At 35.8% G+C, this 26,446-nt stretch overlaps 1 protein-coding gene and 1 long non-coding RNA gene across 10 annotated transcripts in view; one reads left to right on the top strand and one right to left on the bottom strand.

Annotated features, from left to right (window-relative positions):
* The window catches only part of dlgap2b (discs, large (Drosophila) homolog-associated protein 2b), a 309,310-nt gene that overhangs the window by 92,696 nt on the left and 190,168 nt on the right, over positions 1 to 26,446 (top strand). The window lies entirely within an intron of this gene.
* LOC147832164 (uncharacterized) overlaps positions 1 to 26,446 on the bottom strand; it is a 117,078-nt gene that overhangs the window by 31,770 nt on the left and 58,862 nt on the right. Inside the window, exon 2 of the long non-coding RNA XR_015945601.1 lies at positions 10,817 to 12,290. This is a non-coding gene — a long non-coding RNA (uncharacterized LOC147832164). The remainder of the gene's footprint in view (positions 1 to 10,816; positions 12,291 to 26,446) is intronic.

The following is a 26,446-nucleotide window of genomic DNA, read 5'->3' as shown; positions in this document are numbered from 1 at the left end:
TACAAAGTTGCTGCTAGTGTGAATGAGTCGCCATACTTCAGGAGTCGCCACAGCGGAATGAACCACCCACTATTCCGACATATGTTTTACACAGTTAATGCCCTTCCAGTCACAACCCAAACACCCCTAAACTCTTATCACACAAACACACACACACACACACACAATTTAGTTTATTCATTTCACCTATACCGTATATCTTTGGACTGTGGGGGAAACCGGAAGACCCTGAATACAAGTGAGAGCAGTCCACTTAAAGGAGGAAATGAAAATAACTGAGTGAACTGGAGCACTGAGTACACTGGAATGGATGCTATTTGATAAATACCTCGGATGGATTCGTTTTTTAGCTTCTTGGCCAGACCGTGATAGTTATTAAGCACTTAGCAAGCTGTCTATTAGCTATGAAACAAAGACTTTTGATTTCTATTATGTATACAAAGGTTAATTTAACAATTGCTTAATAATTTACACTGGACTGTGGATGCCATCTTGTGGTCAAACATAATGGGTATTGTCCAGCTTTTAAGCGTACTTCGGTTGTACACTGATTGTTGTGGTGCATTGTGGGATTCATTGAGTGCAATTAAGAATGTCCACAATGGTTTTGGACACCACTACAAATTGCCACTTTCAAATAGTGCACAATTTAACCGTACAGGGGGTCGATTTCAGATCCAGCCAGTGTTTCTGTTGTCTCATCTGAAGTCAGTACTATGCATCTCCTCTTGGACTGACAGTCTCTAGGAAGCATTCAGGTGTTTCGAGCTGTCTGGCCTCAAAGGTGACACCAAACATGACAAAACATTCGGATGAGCCAGCATGAAGCTTCTCTCAGATCTCAGGGGTGGAGTCTCATTTTCCAGAAACTGCATGTGTTGCTTGATAAGAAAATGTCAGTTTCCTATCATCAGACAATCACTGCCCTGTGGGAGGCAGAGAAGAGTGGAGGGAAACACTATGGGCCATTAGACTGAAAGTGTGTCTTTGCAGTGCTGCCGCTATAAGATCATATCTGTTTCTCAGGACTCAAGTGAACTCGGGGGAAATAAGGCCCACATTTCATTTAAATGGCTAAATAGTTGAGTGCAGTCCTTGATATTATAGACTAAACCATCACACATAGACAACTGCGGCTCCCGACAGTGTTAGACAGACATTAGAATATTGAACAGACGAGGAATAGAAAAGCAATTAGATTGGCTTGATATGCGAGCATTGTCATATGTTAGTGTGCTATAACATGTTAGCAAACATGCTAATTCATGCTAATGATATTGATAACACCATGCTTGATTCATCTATTGTGCTAATTCATAATACAACATTGTAAACATGCTTGAAAATGTGTTGAAGCATTGTCATTTATGCTAACAAATATTAACCAAACGTGTTAGAAGGATGCTGATTCATATTAACAATGTTCAGTTAGCAATATCTAGCAATGTCCTAACCTTGCTTAAATTGTTAACAAAGATGCTAAAATGATAGCAACATATTAGAAATATGATGTTTAATTTGATAAAACATGCTAGCAATGTGTTAGTTTATCCTATCAGAATTTTTTTAATAAACATGTGGAAGTCATGTTATCAGCATTCACAGTTAAAGTCTATTATTAGCCCTCCTAAGTTATTACCCCTCCTGTTTATTTTTTCCCTAATTTCTGTTTTACGGAGACAATATTTTTCCAACACGTTTCTAAGCATAATAGTTTTAATAACTAATTTTTAACAACTGATTTATTTTATCTTTGCCATGATGACAGACAGCAAATAATATTTAACTAGATATTTTTCAAGGCACTTCTATACAGTTTAAAGTGACATTTAAAGGCTTAACTAGGTTAATTAGGTTAACTAGGCAGATTAGGGTAATTAGGCAATTTATTGTGTAACAATGGTTTGTTCTCTACACTATCGAAAAAAAAAATATATAGCTTAAAGGGGCTAATAATTTTGACCTTAAAATGGCTTTTAAAAAATGAAAACTGCTTTTATTCTAGCCAAAATAAAACAAATGCTTTATACAGAAGATTTTTTTTTTTTTATCAGACATACTGTGAATTTGGGAAATATTTAAAAAAAAGAAAAAAAAAATCACTAATAATTCTGATACATCACCCCCCACCCCCTAAAAAAAAATCCCCAAATTACTAAATATGTTCTTCTGGAGCTGTTTCAATGTAAATAAACTGTTAAACGTTCCGTATTATATATTATTATAATAATTATTTTTTACAAAAGAAAAAAATAAATAGTATACATTAACAGCAAATAAATTAGCAGTCAGTTCAGCTTATTGAAATTACTAGCTATTATCAGGGCTGGACATTAACTTTTTTTTTATCACCAACTACTGTGGCTAGTAGTTTTCCAAAAAATTCTACCCACTCGCCATTTTCAATAGCCACAATTTTATTGTTGGGAAAGTATATTTTATAAACATAAGTATGACTTTGACATGCTAAAATTACTTTATTTAGATTTTGCGTTATCTCCACATGCCTTTTCATTCATTTAACTTTTTGCGTGTCATGTATGAGCTTGCTCAATGATTATGAGCAAATACAGTAAGTCATGGTTTGATAGTATTACAATAAGTTTTTATTTCACATAATTTTAGGAGCTCAAAATGAAGGATTTACCAAATTTATCTCTGACCACACTAAACCACAAATTTTAAATGTGTCAAAACAAGCAAAATATAGCTGTATACTGTACTTTTTATTTAACAAAACATATGCACAGTAATCTGTCCTGACTAAAGGTCCAAGATCACCAGTTAACACATAAATTTCACATAAATGGGGAGTTAATCTCATTAAAGCAATGTGTTGTGAAAAATAATAATTAAACCATGTTAACGCAAAAGAAAGCAGGTAAAAACATACCATGTGATATTGAAAGGATGATCACACCGGTAATGTTAAACCCATAAATAATTTGTTCAAAGAATGGTTAAAGTTAAAGCAACTGGCTGCTTACAATAAGTCAACTCTGGAAATCTTAAAAGCAGTAAGACTGTGGGTGCATGTTCATAACTTTTTGTCTTGTCTATTTGAAGGAGAACCGATCACATCAGTTGTGTTTTTAGACACAGTTGCTTCACGAAAGAAAACGGGAACGTGCACGCGTTATAAACAGTCCCGCGCATCACTTCAGCTGTTAGTGCCAGTGATTATCCTCTCATTCAGTATTCACCTGCTTTGCTCGCATGAAGTTGCGAACACAACTATTTTTGTCAGTCGTGTTGCTTCTCAATTCTAAAATCGCATTTGCATGCATATTGGACCATACTTATTGTCAAACCCTGCTTTTAAGAATTATCTCCCGGGAAAATTATTTTCAACCAGTCAAAGTGGCTTGTGGGAGTGTCTGTCTTACCTGCCACCGCCGCAATCTACCTTCATTTGGCGGGTTGACGGGTTTTCATGTAAAGCCCTGGCTAATATAAAGAAATAGAATCAAATTATCAAATCTCATTAACCTTCTCTTTACTGTGTAACTTACACATTCTGATTAAAGAGCAATGAATTAATCTCTCATTTATTTGGATATAAAAAAAAAGCTTTTAATTGCTCTCCTAACTTTTTGTGCTCATTTAGGACAAAAGTAGTTGTGTTTGAAAAAAAAATCCATCAAGATTGACATCTTTCGATGTTATTAATATTAATTATGTGTATGTCTGTTCAAACGCACACAAAATCCATTGTGTAAATCGCGTGTAAAGAATCCATTTGGGAATCAGTGTCTATTTATCACTATGGAATACGTCAGTTGACAGTCATGCACTGCTAAATGACTGTTTTAAAGGATTGCATAGAAGGGGAGACGGCACCTGTATTGAAAAGGAAGGGAATCCTGCTGTCTTTACATTTATTTTAAAGTTTTCATGCCTAAATAAAATGAAAGCACGGAACAGACTCACAATTAAGAGGAAAGGGCGACCTCTAGTGGTTTTGCTGCATGGGTTCTGTATAGGGAGGATTGGCTCTTTAAGAGAAAGACGGATAGTACAGGAGAAATACGGGAAAATACCTTTACGGGATGATAGCGGGGTAGAACTGTAAAATACGGGAGAATCTTTGGAAAAACAGGAGGGTTGACAGGTATGCACCAGACACGGCATGAGCAAATAAATCGCGGTATTTGTGCATAAATAGACACGTGAACGTTTTGAGTTAACTCGCTTCATTCGTGCATCGAATTTACTTCAAAATACACAGTTTCATGTCATGAGCAGGGCATCTGACTGAATGGTGACTCTAGTTGTATTGCTAAATGGCTAACCTAGATTTTATTAAAAGAGTAGCTGTGCTTTAGGAAGCTGAAAAACTTGGTAGATTCATTCGGCGCCATGTCTGCATGCACTAGATTTGTCAGAGATGCACCCAGCTCTGTGAGTTCATAAACTCCTCCAGAAACTATACCTGGATGATGAAAGCTTTGAGCCGAGTCCAGTTTGATGAGCTGTTCTCCGGTGTTGGCTGGAGGATTTCCCCTCAGGACACCAACAGCAGGCACTACATCAATATTGAACTGACAAGGAATGGAAAAGCAATTAGATAGGTTTGATATGCCGGTAGTTTAGTAGTAGAGTGAGTAGTAGAGTACTCTTTTTGAGAGAGGGAGGAGCAGCAAACATGTCTAAAAACTCTAATGGCAGACGGCTGCTTTTTACTTAGGGTTGTCTATGCTAATGAGTTAGAGATCTCTATAAATATGCGTGACTTTTCCTTTCCGATGACATGTACAAAGGCAAAGTGTTGTTACCATTAGAGGCTGGCTGTATTTACACAATGCTGCCACACAACTGTTTAAACCACTTATAAAATGAATTCTTGCATAATAGGTAAACTTTAATATTTGGCAGATGTTTTATCACCACATACAGTGTACTCAAGGTACGTACTGTGTTATGAGTGTTCTGTTATGTGTTATAGGTTCACAGAATTGCTGAGAATAGAACCTATTACAAATAAGTGTTATTAGCACCATTGAACGAGCTATATGAATGAGCTCCAGGAACCTTTTAAATGTATTTTTATAGACTAAAAGATTTCTAAGTGAGTGAGCTGCTTTTATTTCCTGTAATTAGTCTATTGATGTGCACTAGTTTGATCAGACTTTTAATTGTAATTGATTGACAGGGCAGTGAGCTTTTGTTTGTTAATTTTTCCTGTTTCATAGTTTAAAAAGACCTGAAATGCCTCAAAGAGGCATTTTTTACAGTCTGTTAAAGGGATAGTTCACCAACAGCTGGAAATTCTGTCATTATTTACCAACCATTGACTGGTTCTTAACCTGTTTGACCATTGACTTCCACAGAATTTGTTTTCCCTACTATGGAAGTCAGTTACAGGTTTTCAACTTTCCCTAAACTTGTTTTGTATTTGACAGAATAAAGAAACCTGTAGGTTTATAATCAATTGAGGGTTTACTAATTGATGATGATTAAATGTTATTTTTTTGGGTGAACTAGCTCTTTAATTATAACTTTGAAAACTTTGTTGTGTTTTGCTCTATGTGTAAGATGTAAATTGAGGACAAGCTGATTTATTGGAACGAAATGATAGACACACAAAAGACAATTCCCTAGATTCCTTAGTAGGAATCACACTTGCCGACACAATGTGACAGATCCGAGTCAGATTGTGTGGTTGTTTATCTCCTAATGTTCAGCAAAGATAGTGTGCATACACTGAGGAGATGCTTATTTGATGCTAAAGCATTTGCTGTCAGATGTTGAAGGGCATTTAGAAATTGTCTTCAAGATGTTTTTGATCAAACGTATGTAAATCAGATGTTTAAAGATGTTCATTAAAGTTTGCTGCCAAATGTTTTTTTTTTCAGATTGTTGTGACTATTGCAAAAAATCTTTGGAAATAAAACTAGCTGCATTATTTTGAAGACAGCTGAGCAACTCTCCAAGATAATTAAACGTTGATGTGGTTGGACTCTTAATGTCTTTCTTATTTGTGCTTTGGATGTTAAAGCATAATCATATTCTTATTATGCATTTTGGATTTTTTTTTCAAAGAGTCTGTATCAGCAGTTTTAACTCAAAACATCTCTATAAATGATCATTTTGGGCGCAGGAAAATCATGCTGCGTTTAGTTTTTTTTTTCTTCTTTTTTTTATTCACACTCAAGTGGTTCTAAACTTTTATAACCTTCTTCAGTTGAAAACAGTACAACTTATTTTTAAGAGTTTTTGAAAAAATTTGCTATCAACACCATTGTGGAGGTTAGTAGCATCTGTGTGCAAGTCCAATATGAACTGAGGATAGCTGATGTTGTGCTGCATCTTCTTTTGTTTAAAAGTAACTGTGTAGTTACTAATGCAGTGAAAATCTGTTTGCTAATTGTACACACATGAACACATTAGTGCATTGAATGACTTTACGTTTTTGTGAGCTAAACTAGGTTTTTGTGAACTGAGCGTTGTACCAGCTGATGAAATACGGTTATTTTCTGTAAATTTAAAAAGTCCTATAAAACTTCAGTATTTTTACAGAATATTCCTGGCCACCTTTGCCGGTATTTTTCTGTAAATTTAACAGACTTTTTTTACTGTGTAAATAAATTAAAACTAAATTATAAATGTTTTGTTGATTGAACTAAATAACATTACATTACCTTTATGTAACTAACTTAAGTTCACTCAAATGAATAGTCTTTCTTTAAGGTAACAAAAGGTTGACAAAAAAAAGTTAATTAAAGCCAACATATCATTTTTTTTTAGTGTAGTAGAAACAAAATATATTATAAAGTCAATGTCTGCTGTATCTTTTTGATCAACCGAAAAAAGAAACTCTAACAGGTTTGAAAAAAGTAAAAGATGAAAACATCATAGTGTACTAGCTCTTTAAATTCAAATGTACGGCTGCTCCTCCCCTTTACAGCATGTGTCTTGGTTACTCCAACAACAATCAACAAAACATCAACGCGGGTTTTTTAAAATGTTTTCAGTTTAAACTCCTTTACGTGTAGTTTATTCATTGGCTAAAAAAGCCTGTGTACCCAATCAGAATGCAGTAAAACCAGAGCATACCTGTTAACCTGTTTCTCAGGACTCTCCTGTATTGTACAACTCTAACCCACTATCGTCCCTTAAAGGTATTTTACTGTATTTCTCCAATACTTTTTATCTTTCTATTAAGATTATCAGAAATTGACAACTTTGTTTTCCTTGACACATTGGATGGCAACGCTGCTTTATTTGCATATCTTTTATACGATATTCCAGTTTTGCGCTAAAATTGAATTTGCATCTTTGGGTGGAAACAGCTTGTGACACTTCTTAGCTAGTAATAACTTTGTTTGTAAGAAAACAAACGAACGATGAGGTACAGGACAAATCACAAACGACACAAAGGAAAAAACATAATTACAACGGCACAAAATTTCAAAGAAAGGGTGGTTTGGGGTGGTCCTTTTAACTGGATGTTTAGCACAGCTGAACCAATCACCACATCTGACTAATATTTGATGGTCACACCTATCTAGAAGATACAAAGGAACAGAGAGAGAAACAGAACACAAAATACTGCACTAAAATGTCACAATAATAATACTAATTAACTAAACTAGTTCAAAACAATCAAATACAAATTCATTTGAGAGTTTTATTTGAGCACAGTGGCTCAGTGGTTAGCACTGTCACCTCACAGCAAGAAGGTTGCTGGTTTGAGTCCTGGCTGGACCAGGTGGCATTTTTGTGTGGAGTTTGCATTTTCTCACTATGTTGGCGTGGGTTTCCTCCATGTGCTTCGGTTTCCCCCACAGTCCAAACACATGAATTAAATAAGCTAAACTGGCCGTAGTGAATGAGAGTGCATGGAAGTTTCCCTGTACAAGTTGGCAGTTCATTCCTTGATGAGTAAAGGGACTAAGCCGAAGGAAAAGGAATGAATAAATGGGTTGTATTAGGAAATTACTTTAAATGTCCTGTTATTTATTATAGTTTTATAAAACCATTAAAATTATGAACCAGTTGTCAGGTGGCACAAAGTAATTTTGAAAATTCCCCCTTATAAATGACTCTTATCAATCTTGTACGGATGCTGTTTCATAGAATGACCCCAAGCAGAGGACAAAGGAGAGACTTTTCTCACTGGAAAAATGTTTTCACAGTGTGCCATATGTGTGAAACACATAAAGTGCTGCTGCCGTCTGAGTGTTATCATATCACTGGACTGTCCTGCTTAAACTTCTTTCAGAATGAAAAACATTTGTAGAATTTTGTCTTTTAAGTTCCGCTGCTTAAAAATTCTGGATAAGTTGATGGTTCATTCCTCTGTGGTGAACCACAGATAATTAAAGAGACTAAGCCGAAAGGAAAATGAATGAATAAAACTGTCCAATTGGTACTTGGCGACTACATTACAGATTGGTGGTTCACAAATGGTTTGCAAATCACCCCAGTAGACAAACACTGAGGAAGCTGAGGAGTCGGAACATGCTTCTTATTTTAGAAAGTAGGGGCTTTATTGAGCGAAAAGGGTGTTTGAGTAGTACTGACAAGGGGTGCTGGAATAATGTCTAATATGTGGAACACTATGCAGTTTTGAAACCACAAAAACTTAATACACCCCCAAAACAAAATCAAGATGTGTAAAAACGGCACAGTTGGACTCCTTCAAAGGGTTAGTTTGCCTAAAACATGACCATTCTGTCATTATTTACTCATTTTTATAAAGCTATTGGCTTTTGTTGAACACTAAAGGTCTCAGTATATTTCAAACTAAGTTCTTTTTCCTACTTTGAGGGAAAAAAGAAGTTTGAAAAGGCTGAGTGACTGTGCAATGTTTTTTTTAATGTTTTTGAATCCAACAACTGCAAGCTGCAGTAGGTTTGGTTGTAAATATCACACTGCTCACATGTACCCCTAAAAACATCAATGGTTACTGTGAGAGAAAGACCCACAAGAAGTGATATCTTCTTGCATCTTTACATTGTTTTATTTTTGCCGCAGAAAGACATCCAATGAAACAGTGTCTATAAGATGTGGTGTGACGCTGTGGTGCTTCTCGTTATGTGTGTGATCCTGTCCAAATCTTTAAAATCTCTCTGCAAGCAAATTATACAGCCAGTGTTGGCAACTTAGCAATTTTTTTGTTAAATTTAGTAACTTATCCTACTACCCAACAACAAATTGTTAAGATTCATTTGGCTTATTTTAAAAAGTGATTCCAATTAAAATAGCAGTAGTGACTGCAGATTTAACTCAGTAGAGTACTTCTAAAAAAAGTTCCAATAGCCGGGCACAGGAGCTGTAGCAGCTGCCAGTGGTACACTCAAAAACGACATTTATTGTTTGGTCAAACTAACCATTTAAAATAAGCTTAAACATTTCTAGAGTTTGGGACAAGTTAATTGTTTGATATTTAGTCAACTTTAATTTATAAAACGAATAAGTTAACTTAATTCCTTCATGTTGTCCAAACTCAAACCGATTGTTTGGAACACCGACTGTTTGGCCTCTGCATTTGGATTCTCTGCATTTGTACTGTAGGACTGTGTAGTTCCTGATCTGTCCAGTAGGGGTGGTTGGGTTTAGGGGCAGAAGTGAGAAAGTTGTCTGTACCAGCTCTGCTACTCGACCCTCCAGTCTATTTGTTTTGCTAACATGATGTTGTTGTGTTGTTCTCCATGTGAATCAAAGAACGCGGACATACAGAATACATCCACTAATTTCATAATTGTCACAGACCAATTGCAGCTCAAAGGTGTTAAGCAGCCAAAATTGAACTCCCCCAAAAGTTTGCTTTGATGAACTGTTACAGACTACCAAAGTGAACTCAAAACGAACTTTCATTTGGTTTGAAGTTCTGTTCATTCTATGTTTTTTTAAGGGGTGGTCCACAGTGAATTTTTAAGGCTTGGCTGTGTTCATAATTTGCAAAGCAATGTGTGCTCATGCTTCTCTTGTAGACAATGTTGTTCAATATTTCAATGAAAAGTAGCTAAAGCCTGCCCGAAAATTAGCTAAATGTTGCCAGATGACGTCATTCACTAATTTGCAAATCAGTGACGTCATCACATTGTATTTGATAAGTGCAAATCCCTCATGTCTCTACTCTCTGTGTCGCTGTGAATTATATTATATTAAAACATTACATCCAAATGCACAATAAATAGGTTCTTATTAACATATTTCTTTGCATGATGACGTCATTGCGTAATCGCAACTCAAAACTACACCTTTATGCAATAAACAAAGTAATAAATGGTTTCTTAAATTGACTGGCCATCTTAGCAAAAACATTATTTGAAATATGTCCATTTAGATTTGTTTGAAAAATACAGTTGACTATTTATAAAAGTAATACAAACACTTTTTGTATATCTAACACTGATAATGAACTTTTTAACTTGTGAAATTAACACATTTGTGAAAGTGACAACAGTTATATCAATATTGGAATTTATTGCTAACTAAATTACCAACAATTATATTTGTTAAAGTAAGCCTGCAGTCACTGCTCTTTTTAGTCACTTTTTGAAATTGCTAAAAGTAGCCAAATGAATGGTAAAAATTGCTAAATTTGTTGCTAGATGTTTTTTGAAAAAAAAAAAAGTTGCTAGGGTAGTATGAAAAATTGCTAAATCTAGCAACAAATTTGCTAAGTTGGCAACACTGCTTGTAGAAAATCAGTCATATTTCCTAGTTCCTCTGAAAGGCCTGCCCTTAAGAGGCTCTCATTAGCCGCATTTCCACTATTGGGCCAGTGCGAACCAGGGCTTTAATCAGGCCGGGCCAATAGCCCAGGAGGTTGAGAAATGAGGCTGAAATCATGTCGCGTTTCCACTGTCGGGCTAGTAGCTTATAGCGCGTCACGCAAACACCGCCCACAGAACGTCCCCGAATCAAACGTCACACAACCCGCCCATTTCAGCGAGAATCAAGCAGATAAAGCACACCATAAAATCATCACGAAACTAAACCATTAAAATGAAGACAACCGAAACAAACAAACGACACGTTACTGTACAGCATTACATGAAATGTATATACGCACAGACCTGTGTATTTCCATTCATTACATTTGTTTACTCGGCGACCGACTGTTGGCATTGTGCATCGAGTACTCTCACCACTAACGGAGGGACCCAACACAGAGAGCGCACACATCCATAGTATAAAGCCACAGAAATTCTCCTTTATAACTCGATATGGCATGTATTTTATAACATCCTCGTGTTGATAGACGCCGCGTTAAGTTTTCAGCACAAGAGCAAGTAGCCTAATAAATTTTAGCCATATTTGTTGCGCTCGGCAGCTATTCACTAAAGCTCTTCATTTAAAGTTTCATTTTTAAATTTAACCTCGTCATATAAAAACATAAACAGTTGTTTGAGGATATAGAACACATTTTGTGTTTGGGCTTTCCCCCGATACGTTTAAAGCAGCGAGCGCTGCTCAGGACTGAGTGACAGAAAAAAAGGTATAGGCTAGATTTTGCTTTTACTCACCTAATGCTCTGTTTGCGCGATTTGATTAATATCATCGTATCCAAATACTTTATAGCCTAAATATTTACTTATATAAATATTTACTTTATATAAATATTTCAAACGTTCTCCGGTGTTTATTGTTTTTAGAAAATATCGAAAATCTTTTTTTTCAGATAGGTCTTAGTAAAATGAAAGTTAGGCTATATGTGGCTTTAAAACGGTTTGATTTGTGTATTGTATATAGGCTACCTACATTGTTATAGCTAGCTTTTGTTTATTTTATATTGGTTAATTTATTTAATGTGATTTTATATATATCCGATATTTGTAATTCTTTAAATTATATTTCAATATAGCTTAGGCTATTTTATCAAGATATGACACTATATTGTTTGAAGTCTACGAAAGTGGGCACGTAATTTGTTAAGTTTTATGTCTTCCTGTTGTATTTATATTGTTTTATCTCCAAAATAAATAAAGAAAAAAGCCGCTCGCGGCATAACAGAGCTGTGAAGGAGCGCTTTTGCCCGGTCTCACACACTCAAACAGGCATCTAAACTTGCACAAACAAACATTTTAAACTTGACAAAAACTCTGGAAAACCTTTACTGTCTGCTGTGTCTTTAATATGGTGTAAAGATTATTATGCGTTATTGAAACATAAAGGAGGATGCAGCAATGTCACTATAAATTAAAACTACTTTATTATTTTATGCAGCAGCCTTACATTTAAAAGGGAAACATAAGGGTGATCATACGCAAAAAGACCCCAGACTATAGGGCTAGATGTTTTGTTTCCCTTATTTCTTTATTTGTTTGGCGCATGTACTCATGTGCGATCAGAAAACTGCCCGCCTCTCCTTTCAATCCGCCCCGAAGCCCCAGCTGGCCCTCCTTGGCCCAAGGTATTCGGCGGGCCGAAAAAGGCCGGCCGCTGGCCCCAAGAAAGCCCAGCTTTGGCCCGATTAGGCCCCGAAAGTGACAGTGGAAACCCCACTGGCCTTGGCTCGCCCTGGCTCGCTCGCTTTAGGCGCGATAGTGGAAACGCAATAATGTTGTTTCTAAAATAATGTGCTGTGATTTGCGGATTGGCTCCACATTACTGCCCTAAAAGCACAGGCTTTTTCGCTGTGTAAACAGTCCAGTCAGAGGTTCAGAGCAGCTGTTAGCAGCGTTAGCTACCTGAATCAGACAGACATAAAGAGCACACAGCTCACTCCTGATCTCTAACATAAAATCTGACAAGTGTCTTTTACATATATTCGGAATAAGCATGTGTAAGTAATATAAAACGTTCTCTTTTTAATATAAATAATATAAAATGTTATCTTTTGCGAATTTGTTATTTGAGATGTAGAACACATGGTAAGCAGCCGCATAGAGAGACATGCATAGAGAGACGCATATAGAGAGAAGCTGCACGTGCTGCTGAAGATTGTGGCTGTTTACAGGGGTTTGACTTATGAATATGAATTTGTAGCTAAATTGTTAGCGGTGCCAAACAGCATTTCCCATTGTTTACACATCCTTGTTTACGTGCTTGCTACAGCATACCATTAACGCTAGGAACTGTGCCTGTAGTTGATCAATTTTAACAAATAAAAACACTTACAAGTTGTGGCTCACAATCCACAGCTTTGTCTGTTGGAGGAGTTTTAACCAAATCCAGCACTGAACTGGAAGAGATTCTGGGAGTTCACCTTTGTCAAATGCTAGCGCTATATATATATATATATATATATATATATATATATATATATATATATATATATATATATATATATATATATATATATATATATATATATATAATCATATTATATAATTCTCTGAAACGTAATTTAAGTTAAACTGTAAGCGCTTTTCTCTTTGTGTTGTGTCCTTTGGAAGCCCAAATCCAGAAATAGAACAATAGTGGGCCACCCCTCTAAAGTATACTGGGGACATTAAGAAGATATATTAAACAATGTTAGAGATCTGGTTGTCTTTGACTTACTGTTTTCCATCTTAATTAGGAAGTCAATGACAAACTGTTTCTAACATTTTTCAAAATATCTCCTTTTGTGTTCTAATTTAAATCTTTAAATTAAAGAATTGTATCAAAGAATCAAATACAAAAATGGTGCTAAATCTAAACTAAAGCCATTAAATTTAGAATAAATACATAGTTAACTGAAAAATCATGTATACTACTACTAATAATAAAATCATATATATATATATATATATATATATATATATATATATATATATATATATATATATATATATATATATAATGTATAATATATATAATAATGTATAATGTACTGTATAATATATGCATTATAATAATTTAATCTAGTGAAAACTATTTAAACTCAATCGTGTGTCTGTGAATTCTAAAAATCATACTGATTGCGAGTTCAAATGTCTTTTTAATAGGTTGATATTTACTGTGACTGGATAATTTTGTAATATTGCCATATGTTATTGTTCATAATTTTGTCAAATCTGATCCTCAGTCTTAGAGAAACTGTGTGTCAGAGATTTTATAGTTCCCATAGAAGCAATAATTCCTAAATACTCTCAGTATCTCTCATCTGACGGACTGACAAAACCTTTCAAGGAAACGCAGAAACGTCTTCACTCAGCATCATGTTCATATTAGTTTGCCTTACATTCGAGAGGAGGCCTTCACTGTCTTTATCTCTCATTGTTAATCTATAAGCGCATGTTTAACATTTAGCTGTATGGCAGAATGCTGGAGTTTCCATGGTGATTTGATGACATGTTCAGTTAATGACGACAGTCAAATTGTCAGTCTTTTGTTCCTACCATTTTCCCACTGTTTATATATAAATTATTTATATAAATAAATAATAGCATAATAAAAAATGAGATGAAAACTTGAGATAAAGTCTATTTGAATTAGAACCATTATTTTTAAAACACCTGTTTAGTATAGCACGAAACATTTACAGTAAAGTTTTCTGAGAAAAAAAATTAAAAATACATAAAAAAGAAATAAACTGTATTATGAGTTCATTCAGTGTTATACATAAACTATCATAAATATAGTAAGTTGATGTACTATTGCACATTATGTATAATACATATCTGGCACATTATTATCACTATCAACATATTTTATTTTGACTGTGTCACAATCACCAGCAATCTAATCCTGGCAGATCGCTGGTAAACACGCAGATTGTTAAAGGACTACAAATCAGCCGGTATATGGACAAGAACTCTAGATTTGCCTGCATACAACTGTTTGCTCCCAGGGCTGGAGCAAACAGTTGTATGACACTACCCTCAACACCCTCGCGGGTGGTGAGGGTAGTGTCGGAAACACCACCATCTCTATTCTGACGCTCTAGGCGGCCGCCTAGGTCGCCTCTATGGATGTGCCGGCCCTGTTTGCTCCTGATTGTGCTTGCCCTAAGATTGTCAATAAACCTGCATTTGGACCCGCACTTTGTTGTCAGCATCCACCTCACATTACAGACTGACTTATTCATTGGTTGATTCATTGATCTTATTTGTAGTTATTTTTGGTCTTGTGATAGAGAAATTAAATTAAATTAAATTAAATTAAATTAAATTAAATTAAATTAAATTAAATTAAATTAAATTAAATTAAATTAAATTAAATTAAATTAAATTAAATTAAATTAAATTATAAAGGCCCAGGAATAAACGGCATATAAATACAACAAATAAAATAAAAATGACTGAGCTTATATTTCATATTGATGAAATTTAAACAGGACAGTCTAGTAATCTAATAACACTCGTATCACAGCAGCACTTTATGTGGAACATTGTTAAAAATAAACCATTTTGACTTTGACTTTGACAAATTTCACACACAGTTACAAAGAATTGGCACGCAAAACACATAAATTATGCACTGGCATAATTAAACAAGACATTTTGAAGTAGAACTCTTTCCTGCAAAATGTATTCCAGTAATCTTTAATTACAACTTTGTAAAATGCTGTTTTAAAAAGTCTTTTAATTTAATGAGTCTCCTGTCATAAAACCAACACAATTTGTCCAAAATAATAATGTCACATATAGCTACTGAGGTGAAATTTTTTGTCAGGCTCAAACAGATTGGTAATGCAGAGTATCACTCTTGTAATTATTTTCATATATAATGTTGCAGCCAAATGACCAATAACTCCTTTTTATTTACTTGTCAGAACCTAATTTTAGTCACATTTTGGCTCTTTGCTTGTGCCTTTTACTGTTCCTTTTGGTTCCTAAATAGACTTTGGTTGGAATTTGTTTTTAAATCATATTAGTTGAAACAGCATAATATTTGCCTAAAAAGGTGGTTCAATTAATTTTGTACAAAAGCCACACATTTAGACTATCTAGTTTCTTCTCTTTACTTTTAGTTAATTGTGATATAACCTTAAGCGTTTATGTTGTTAAAGGTGCAGTATATAAGCTTGGTACCCAGTGGTTGAACTAGGTATTGCACTGCTGGTTCAAACACACTCAAGTGCAGGTTGCCAGATTGACAACACCAACAGGAGTAGCGTGCCTGACTTTTCAGAATAAAAGCTCGTTTAAGGCTGATTTAAGTCATGTTCTATATAAAAGTAATGGCACACGATAGAAGGAATGTTTTTCGTATTAAAAGAAGTTTTTGTTTTAACCAACACCTGAAATTCATATTTTAGAAACAATTTCTATTTCCTGTGATGTCAGAGGTGATGCAGTGGTGTAGTAGGTAGTGCTGTCGCCTCACAGCAAGAAGGTTGCTTGGTGAGCCTCGGCTGAGTCAGTTGGCGTTTCTGTGTGGAGTTTGCATGTTCTCGCTGCATTTGAGTGGGTTTCCTCTGGGTGCTCCAATTTCCTCCACTGTCCAAAGACATGTGGTACAGGTGAATTGGGTAGGCTAAATTTTCCATAGTGTATGTATTTGTGGGAATGAGTGTGTATGGGGTTCCCAGTGTTGGGTTGCGGCTAAGCCGAAAAAGACTTGAATGAATGTGATGGCATAATTTACCGGTATTTTGGAACGGATGTCTGAATGGTCCATTCTGGTAAAATTCGGTAACGTCCTTGCCTGTGTGAACAGTGTTTTTTTTTTAAATAACCAGTAAAGTCATTCTGGAAATTTTCCAGATATATTTATCGGTATCACTGTGTGAAAGGGGCTTTTGTCAGATTTTTCTGGTATTCAAACATACAATCGATGAGCTCACTGGTGATACAAGCCCAGGGCTACATTTTTGGAAACTGCAATACATGTGGCTACAATTTTTTTTCTTCTTCAAATCTAATAGAAGCTGCTGTGTACATTTATGACAATTTCAAATATGTTACTGGACCACATTTACACGTCCTTTTCTTGTGTCCATGAGAGGAATGATCAAGTTGTTTTACCTGCCCAGCAAAAAACTTTGTTTAATAGAAATTAAGTAGACATCTAAGGGCGTACTCACACTATGTACAGTTGCCTTAAACAGGGCCAAAGCACGCTTGTCCCCACTCCCGTCTCCCCTGACGGTCTGCACTGACATTACATTACATGCTTACCTCATCGATGATGCGCTCTTCAGTAAGTGCTTTTGCCCAACACAGTGGAGATTTCTTTAGTTTTATTGTCGTTTGGGATGCACTGACACACTGTCAAATATTTCACCAAACAGATCTGCCACTTTTGACGCTCCTAAACAATCATAAAATCCTTGTGCTGCAGGTATTAGGAGGTTTGCTGAAGGTGCAGTTGTCCTGCAGTGAGGGGTTTGCGTCTTTAATAATCTACAACAATTTGCATTCATTGAACAGTAAAAATGATTAATAAATCCATATCAAACAGTCCCTTAAAAGTCATTTTTCGTCTTCTGTTTCGGGGTCATGCACGCTTTGCACTCACACTTAGGGCCCTATCATACACCCGGCACAATGTGGCGCAAGGCGCGGCGCAATAGTCTTTTGCTACCTTTAGCTCGGCGCAAGGGTCATTTTGAGGTGTTGCGCCACACTGTTTAAATAGCAAATGCATTTGCGCTAAAATGTGCGCCCATAGGCATTCTGGTCTAAAAAAGCAGGCGTGTTTTGGCGCGTTGGTATTTTGAGAAACTGTAAATAGTCTGTTCGCCTAGCTTACACACTACACACAAGATGTAGAGCAATACGCAAATATCTTTACATATGAAAAGGATATAATATATTAAGGATATATATATAATAAGGATATATATAGGATATAAATATAAATAATTAAAAAATTACAAAACATATTAATTTCTAGCCTACATGAATTTAAAAACCACTGCCTTACTTTCTTCATCTCGGGAGGCTTTTTCAATTCATTCAATTTTCTTTTGCATAATGTTATTATTATTAGCAGTTTTATTTATTATATCCATATTTATATTTGTTTTATTAAAAACAAGCTTAGATTTGTCCACCTGTCAGGTTTTAGACCGTATGGGGCACAGCAGGTGTATTTGGAAATAACTCAGTATTTTGACCACACTTTGTTATTATTGTTCATTTATTAATTTGCTGGAAATTAGAACTGAATTTTGAAATAGTTTTGAAACAAATCTTTGCGCTTAACAAACAAAATTAATTATTTATAGGCTAATTGATGTCTGTGCGGTAAGGTTTCCTTATCCACAAGAGCAAAAGCGAAAGTGAACTTACTTTACATCATGTTAATAGCAAATGCGCTTATGGCACGACGCAGCTGGCTCTTAAAGGTAATGGGAGATGAGACTCTTGATTGGTTTATTCTCAAAACACACCTGTAACTCATTAAGAAAATAAACTTAACCCTTTTAGACCATGTGCCACTGCGCAAAAAGGATTTTCCCGTGCTTAAATTAGCAAAAATGCGTTCTGACACGCCCCGAAAGAGTTTGTGCCCTGCGTTTTGCGCTCTGTGCATGGACCGTAAAAATAGAGCCCTAAAAGCGTTCCTTCCCAAGTGAACCACGCTCTGGTACACCTAGCATATTCTCAAACAATTCGAGACAAGGAGCCTGGGCACGGTTTAGATAGCATAATGTGAGTACGCCCTACATAGAGACAGCTTGGCTAAATCAAGGCTAAACTTCAGCTGTCTGTGAAAATCTAATAGAAATATAAGAATAGCTTAAAACTAGACTAGTTGTCAAATAGACAAATTATCATTCTTTTCTGTTTATTTGATGAGTAGTCTAGTTTTGTCCTATTCTTGTACGTCTATTCGATTTTAACTGACAGGCCAAATTTAGCCTAGTTTAAGCCAAGATGACTATGTTTTGACATCTATTAGACATCTTTTCTAAACTAAAAATGCTTGCTGGGTGGTTTCTGGTACTGTCCTGAATGCATTTGTTTTACACACAAAATTTAGCTGGATGTATGTAAGCGCATGTATTTGCAGTTTCCCAAACATATAGCCATAGGCACATATCCCCAACTGAGTGTTTGTTGGATTTAAAGGAATTGATGAGCTGTGCCTCATTTCAGAGGCTGCATCCTCTAAAGGATGCATTTGAAGAGTTCTACGTCAGCCTGTACACCAGTGGTGGCCGACCTTTTTATCACTGCGGACTGGAAAATTCATGCCCGCTGATAACGGCAGGGCGTTTTCAAAAGAAAACTCTGGTTTACTGGTTTAAATGTATGAATAAGGTTTCATTTTACTTGGATATCTTACAAAACACTTGTTAAAAACTAATTAAATTAAATTTAAATATTTAAAAATGTCATGTTTATTTCTGTAGCGCTTTTACAATGTAGATTGTGTCAAAGCAGCTTAACATAGAATTTCTAGTAAATTGAAACTTTGCCAGTGCAGTTTTCAGAGTTGAAGTTCAATTTAGTTCAGTGTGGTTTACTTTTCACTGGGTTAACAGAGTTAAAAAAATTAATCATTATGAAAAAAAACCTTTCCCTTCCTCTCATTTCTCACTGTTATGAAGTGAGGAGCTGTTCTTTGGCTGAAGCTTTGACTAGCAGGGCTTATGGGTCCATCAGAACGCCAGTGTCCTGTGTGTGTGTGTGTGTGTGTGTGTGTGTGTCGGGGCAGCAGTAGGTGTGAGTGGGAGACTCAATCAAAGGTGAGATCTCCAGCTCAGGCACCCAACACAACACATTTTCTTTTCTCTGCCGCTCCATTCCTTCAGCTTTATATAACCGTTTACTGAGACCGAACACAAAGAGCTGACTGTAAACTTCATTCTCCCTCAGACACTGATTCGACTGAATGCATAAGAAAACTCCTCTCTTTTAGGTGTTGGTTTAGATTACCGTCATTTTGGTGAAGAAGTGCCTGAAACCGATTTTCTGCGTCACCTTAGAGTCGGGCTTTCCTGCACTTGCTTCATTAGCTATTTGCAAATAGCATGCACGGTGAAACCCCAGTGTTTACTCTAATGGAGGGTGATTTCAAGGGACTTTCAAGGGAGTAAAGCAAACCATTTTCTTTAGTGATATTTTTACCATCAAGGCTCACATGACTGCAGATTGATGGCTGATAGTCAGCATTCGTCTATGGTGTTTTTTTGTTTCATTTGAGATTTGGTGTAGCGGTGGAAAGACTTGATAATAGTGAGTTATGCAACTAGAGACTGCTTTTTTGTTAAGTAAATGTCGTTCTTTTTTTTTTGTGTGTGTCTTATCTGGAGGGTGCTTGGGTGAATTGCAGTGCTGTCCTGGGTCATTGGCTGTACGTTTTGAACTCTGCTTCTCTTACAAAATGAATAAGATGATCGCTGTAATTTAGGAAAGCTGTACGCCAGAGGAGTGTTCTGAAAAAAAAAGGGTTCTAGCTCAGGCACTTTATTAACTTAAACCAGATATATATTTTATGTAATAGACAAAAAATGAAGAGGATGGGAATAAAGAGCTAGGGTTATTATTTTGTTATTTAGTAGAGGGTTGAAAGTTAGCCTTGATTTAAAAGTTTTTGACCCTCTCTGTAAAAAAGCCCTCTGCTTTCTGTAGTTTTATCAGAAGGAATAGACTTCTTTATTTTATATTAGTGGTTTTTAACCTTTATGGCTTCCTTGTCCACTACATTATTCAACGCACCAAAGAAGAATTTTTGATGGCACTTTCTATGAAGCCTGTATGTATAATGCATTTTGTGGGCATTGCTAATGCATTATAATGTAAGCCCAATGCTTTATCATATCTATATTATATGATCAATATTCATCACAACAGTTTCAGTACATTATAATACCTATTTGGGGTTGTAACTTTTAAGAAACTGATTAAAAGAGTCTAGATGCAAAGCCGCTAAATGCCATTTCCGCCAAACGTGAGCTAATGACATTGAGTGCTTTAGGCACAGAGTACACTATCAACAAATAGATTTGCTTCAAATCATCTAAATCGCAGTGTCAGCGCATTTAGAAATTTGTTTGCAAAAGCCGCTTAACGCCACTTGCCTTTGACAGCAAATACAGCTATATCCCAAGAACCAATCAGAAGGCGCAAATCTAATCATATGTTTTCAATGTAGCAACACCGATTCCCCAGAAAATGTAGAATGCATTCACTACTTTGTATGAGTCTGATTTAATATACATTAAACATCAGCACCATATATACAGTTTAGGTCAGAATTATTAGCCCCCCTGACTTATTAGACCGCTTGTTTATTTTTATCCGCAATTTCTGTTAATGGATATAATATTTTTTAACACATTTCTAAGCATAATAGTTTTAAAAACTTATTTCTAATAACTGATTTATTTTATCTTTGCCATGATGACAGTAAATAATATTTCACTAGATAAAAAACAGACAAAAAAAATCTTATCAGACAATGTCCTTGTCATTGTCCACCATTTTAAGGACAAAATCATTAGCTCTTTCAAGCATTTTTTTTTTTTCGATAGTCAGAACAAACCATCATTATAAAATAACTTGCCTAATTACCCTAACTTGCCCAGTTAACCTAATTAACTTAGTTATGCCTTTAAATGTCACTTGAAGCTGTATAGAAGTGTCTTAAAATATCAAGTAAAATATTTTTACTGTCATCATAGCAAAGATAAAATAGATCAGTTATTAGAAATTAGTTATCAAAACTGTTATGTTTAGAACAGTGTTGAAAAAAATTGTGCTTTCCGTTAAACAGAAATAAAGTAAAAACAATAAACAATAATAATGCAGACTTTAACTGTATATATATATATATATATATATATATATATATATATATATATATATATATATATATATATATATATATATATATATATATTAGGGGTGTAACGATACACCAAAGGCATGGTTTGGTTCGGTTCACGGTTTTGGAGCCACGGTTTGGTTCGCTTCGGTTCGGTTTCTGTTTGTTGTGGGGTTAGGGTTGATGTCATCTTAACAGCAATGCTAAGGAACAGTAGATTTACTTAAAGGGCCATGACACACCCCACTTTCGGTTAAAGTCTACTTCAGAATTTTTTCAAAAGATGTGCATGATTAATGGGCGTGGAGCTCCGCAAGCATCGGGCAGGAGTGGGCGTAGCCAGCAGGGGAGAACTGTTGTTGTCAGTTAGCTCACAAAATGAGACAAACTGTGAGGAGACGCATGAGTTTGTAGTTTACAAAGTTAAAATGCAAAGAAATGAACAGTGATTTAATGCACTGCTACATTTGTTATTCGTTATTTTATATACACAGAACCACAATTTATATCATTAAAAAGATAAGTGTGTTCATGTAAACACTATAAATGAGGATTCTCCCTCAATCCCCGTATCCAGCAGACTCAGTGCAGCAGGTCTCCTGACCTGTCTATTTTAACCGTTAGCCCTGCGGGTAATCTGGAGGATTTAGGCAAACACAGCAGCACGGCGATGTGTCCTTATGTGAACGAACTCCGGATAAAAGACAGCGTCCGCCATTCTCTAATTCTCGTGCTGCTCTCCCGACGAAAATGCTAGCAGCACACACACAGCTTTGCTGTATGATCGGCCCTGACAAGATCGCGGGGGAAAACATGCAACAAACCCCGTGGATCAACAAACGCATATGAGCCTTCATGAACGGCTAAATACTGTTCCGTGGTTTCCGTGTCTCTCAGCTTGGGCTTGACACTGGCAGGTCTGGCAGGTCTCATGAATAATTAAGCAGCCGGCTCTTCTCATAGGATAAGAAAACTCTGCTATGAATAATAATGAGAAACCGACGCGTCATCATTGCACTTGCAGTACTGCGCTATGTCGCCGATTTTGATCCCGCCCCAAACATCATTTTAAAACCAGAAGCTGAAATTAGCTGACAAAAGCTCAAAATGATCCAGTTTTCCCCACAATTAAAGCTGAGAGGTGCTAACATTGTCTTAACTGAAGCTCAACACACACACATCTGTTTACATAAAAAAAAAGTTCTCCGGGGTGTCCTGAACCTTTAATAACAAGAACAACTAAACTTTTTCTTTATTAACTTTGCAATCACATTTTAGTACAGTCAGGATACCTGAGTAAACAACTAAAATTAAATACATACCTCCAATATAGACTAGTCAGAAAAAACATTAGTGCAGCCATTTTAACTAAGTAAACTAAAATTAAATAAATAACTGCATTGTAGAGTGAAAGATAAACAAGCTTGTCCTCTCTAAGGACATTTGGAATATTAAAATTAAGTTTTATGTTCTTCTTCAAAAACACCCTAATGTCCACATTCTCCGATGAAAAGCTTGATGTCTGTGCAGACACAGACATAGTGATGCTCATTTTTGATTAAGTTTTCATTTAGATAGGTTTCTGTTTAAATTCATGAAAAAAAATATACATATACTATGTTTCTAAAGTGTTTTTAAATTACATATTCACCAGTAAAATACATTGCAGTTTTGTCTGAAACTAATGTTACGGTTGTAGCCGTAAAGGTTGTATTTTTGTCTCCCATTAGTGATGCTTAAATGTTGGTTATATCTCCGGGCACTGCTGATAAACCACGGGTCGGGTAATAAAAAATACATTATAATTAGCTAATTGCAGGTCGGTTACGGGTGTATAGTGGGACATGGCAGTGGATCAGCGAAAAAGTAGAGATTGGACTTTTAAGGCTGTAAATTCTGCTTTGAATTACATAAATAAATGCTGTTTTACATGTAGTAGATAGTATAGTAGAACCCACTTGAGATTGTAATAATATCTCACAATATTACTGTCTTTGTAAATTTGAACTTAAAATAAATGCAGCCTAGTTGGTAAAAATAAGATAATTGATTATATCATAATTTCTTGTCAAGAATTTATAGAAAGAAATAACTGCATACCTAGACTACTGCAGATTACATAACAGCCTGTGTCTCGGAACTAAACTCCACCTCAAATGCCACAATCTGCGACGTCAGTGACACAGATATCATTTTCTAGGATTTCACACCAATGGAAATATCTGTGGCTGCTCAGGTGTGACCCTGAATGCGTCATGGTGTGTAATTGTGTGTCAGGCGAGATGCTCCACGTGAGGCTACATCCTTATCTATCTGTGACTCATTTAGTTGCCATGGCAACCACATGTTCTTTATCATATTCTGTAGCAATGTGTTGTAAAAATAGAAATACAGCAGAGGAAATGTTGGGAATGTTGAATATTTATAATTTCACTGAGTTCACCCCCTACCCCCCCCCCCTCCTCTCAAACTGCTGTGCTGATTATACTCAGAAGTTCAATAGTAGTTTTACATCAAAATCCATTTACTGTATCCTGCGGGCGCTGGACTTACGAGCCACAGATGTGACTAGTATTTATAAATCTGCAATTGTAAAAGAAACACTTCCAGCAGAGGCTGTGAACCGCAGTCCTGCTGTGATTTACTGTCATCCCAAACTCTGCAATCTGCTTTTCATGGTCAGTAACGGTTACCATGACGACTCTGTGTTATATCTTATTCTCTTTGATATACTGCTATGGATTATGGTTTTCGAACATTATGTAAGAGGAGATTTAGTGCTGAAGGTGTTTCCTGCTCTAATTTCTGCTCTGACACTTGGGTATGTACTTTCATTTGTCTCATATTAGAGATGCTATCCCAGATTTTATAAGTAAATGACTTGGCTGATGCTACATTAGCACTGGCTTTTAGACATTGGAATAATTGAAATCTAAAGTGAATGCTGGTTTTGCTGCATGATTAGGGGTGTACAATTTAAAGAATAAAATCTAATCACAATTTTTCTTAATCAAAATTGAGATGTGAAATTTAAAATTGATTTACTACTATTTCACAGATTTGATGTGGTGTTTTAAACAGCACCAAAGAAAGACCATGGATATTTACATTAGATGTCGCCTACACTATTGTTGTCTATTAGAAGGAACGTGTCAATAGAGCCGACATTTTAGTACAGGGTAAAGCTTCTTGAAATGAATGTGGGACTAAGGTGCAGTGAAGGACTGGCCATCCAGAGCCAGAGATATATACACATATACACATCTATGATCGAGAGTTTTTTTACTGTGGTCATTATGTAAATATTTGTTTTCTAATACAAAAATTACAATTTTACATCACATTTCTGCATCGATGAAAAGTGACCGCACAAGCATTGCTGACAAAGTGTTCGTGTTCATGTGCATGGAAATGTATTATCCTCCTCCCTCCCTGTTAAATTTGATCTAATCCATGTCCTAAAACACCTCCTCTTCTGCTTTCACTTCTAATGCTAACGGAGGGATCAAATTGTTTGTGATCTCTGTTATGAACGACTCGTTCACTTAGCCAACAACAATACATGTTTGGAACACTGCAGCGTGTTGTTGTCATATTTCATTTACATTGTTTCCTGATTTTATTCAAGAAAACCAGCGTAAGTCTAGTATTTAGTGCAAGTTGGTGCTACTTTCCCTTATGGTCAGTGCAGCAAGACACTGTATTATCATCAATACTTGTTTAGCACAAAATTTCACAACTTATAAAAACTTAAAAAAATAAATCTTAAATGTTCTGCTTTTGAGCTTTGTGTTCTTTGTTTGCTAGTTAGCAAATTAGAACACTGAAGCAGCTTGATGCAGAAAGCGTGAGTATGTCTCCAGTCTGGGGGTTTTAAATGTATTATATATATATCTATATATATCTATATATATCTATATATATATATATATATATATATATATATATATATATATATATATATATATATATATATATATATATATATATATATATATATATATATATATATATATATATACATATGTGTGTGTGTTACATGTACAAGTTGATGACGACAACATTTCTACCAGAAAGACCAGGGAGATGATTATGATACTGCATTTATTGATGAGTATTATTTGACAAGAGTGTCACAAAACATTGGATTTATTTGGCGGAGGCCCCATCCGTAGCTTGGTTTGGAAGCTTTTAGATCCAGCAACGTCTGTTGAGGACAAAGGCAGGGGCAGAGCCTTCCCCTTTGGACAGGGCCAACCTGGTGGTGATGGGGAGGACGGTGGGTGAACATCTGGGTCGGTGCCTGCAACCAAATAAATAAAATGAATAGATGTTTACTTAGAGTTTACTTATGGCTGCACAAATTCTTCTGTCAAGTTTGTTTTTTGGTAATTGGCATATGCACATTTAATAGCATTTTGTGCGTAAGCCACATTCATTTGATTCAGTAGTTTGTTGGGTGCAGAGTTGTTCTTACCAAGTTATTTGTTCTGGAGACGCACTCTGACTGGATCAGTTTAATCAGTTGAACTGTTACTTGCAAACGGGCTCTGACTGAATCATTTGTTCAGTGAGTCATTAACTGGAGACTCACTCTGACTGGATAATTTAAATCAGTTGAATTGTTACTTGCAGACCCGCTCTGACTGAATCATTTGTTAAGTGACTCATGGACTGGAGACATGCACTCTGTTCCATTGGGAAAGGCTCATCCCTATGCTCTAATCCTTTTTGAGAGTCCCTTGAAAGGATTATGGCATAGGAATGAGTCCTTACATATTGAACAAGCTTTTCGAAACCAAACAACATTCCTGTTCAAAGGATCATGGCCTGAAATGTCTTA

Source organism: Danio rerio, chromosome 20, assembly GCF_052040795.2.
Source record: "Danio rerio strain M-AB ecotype USA chromosome 20, GRCz13ab, whole genome shotgun sequence".
Taxonomy (NCBI): Eukaryota; Metazoa; Chordata; class Actinopteri; order Cypriniformes; family Danionidae; genus Danio; species Danio rerio.
Note: the sequence above shows the minus strand (reverse complement) of the source record. Positions and strands in the feature narration are given on the sequence as shown.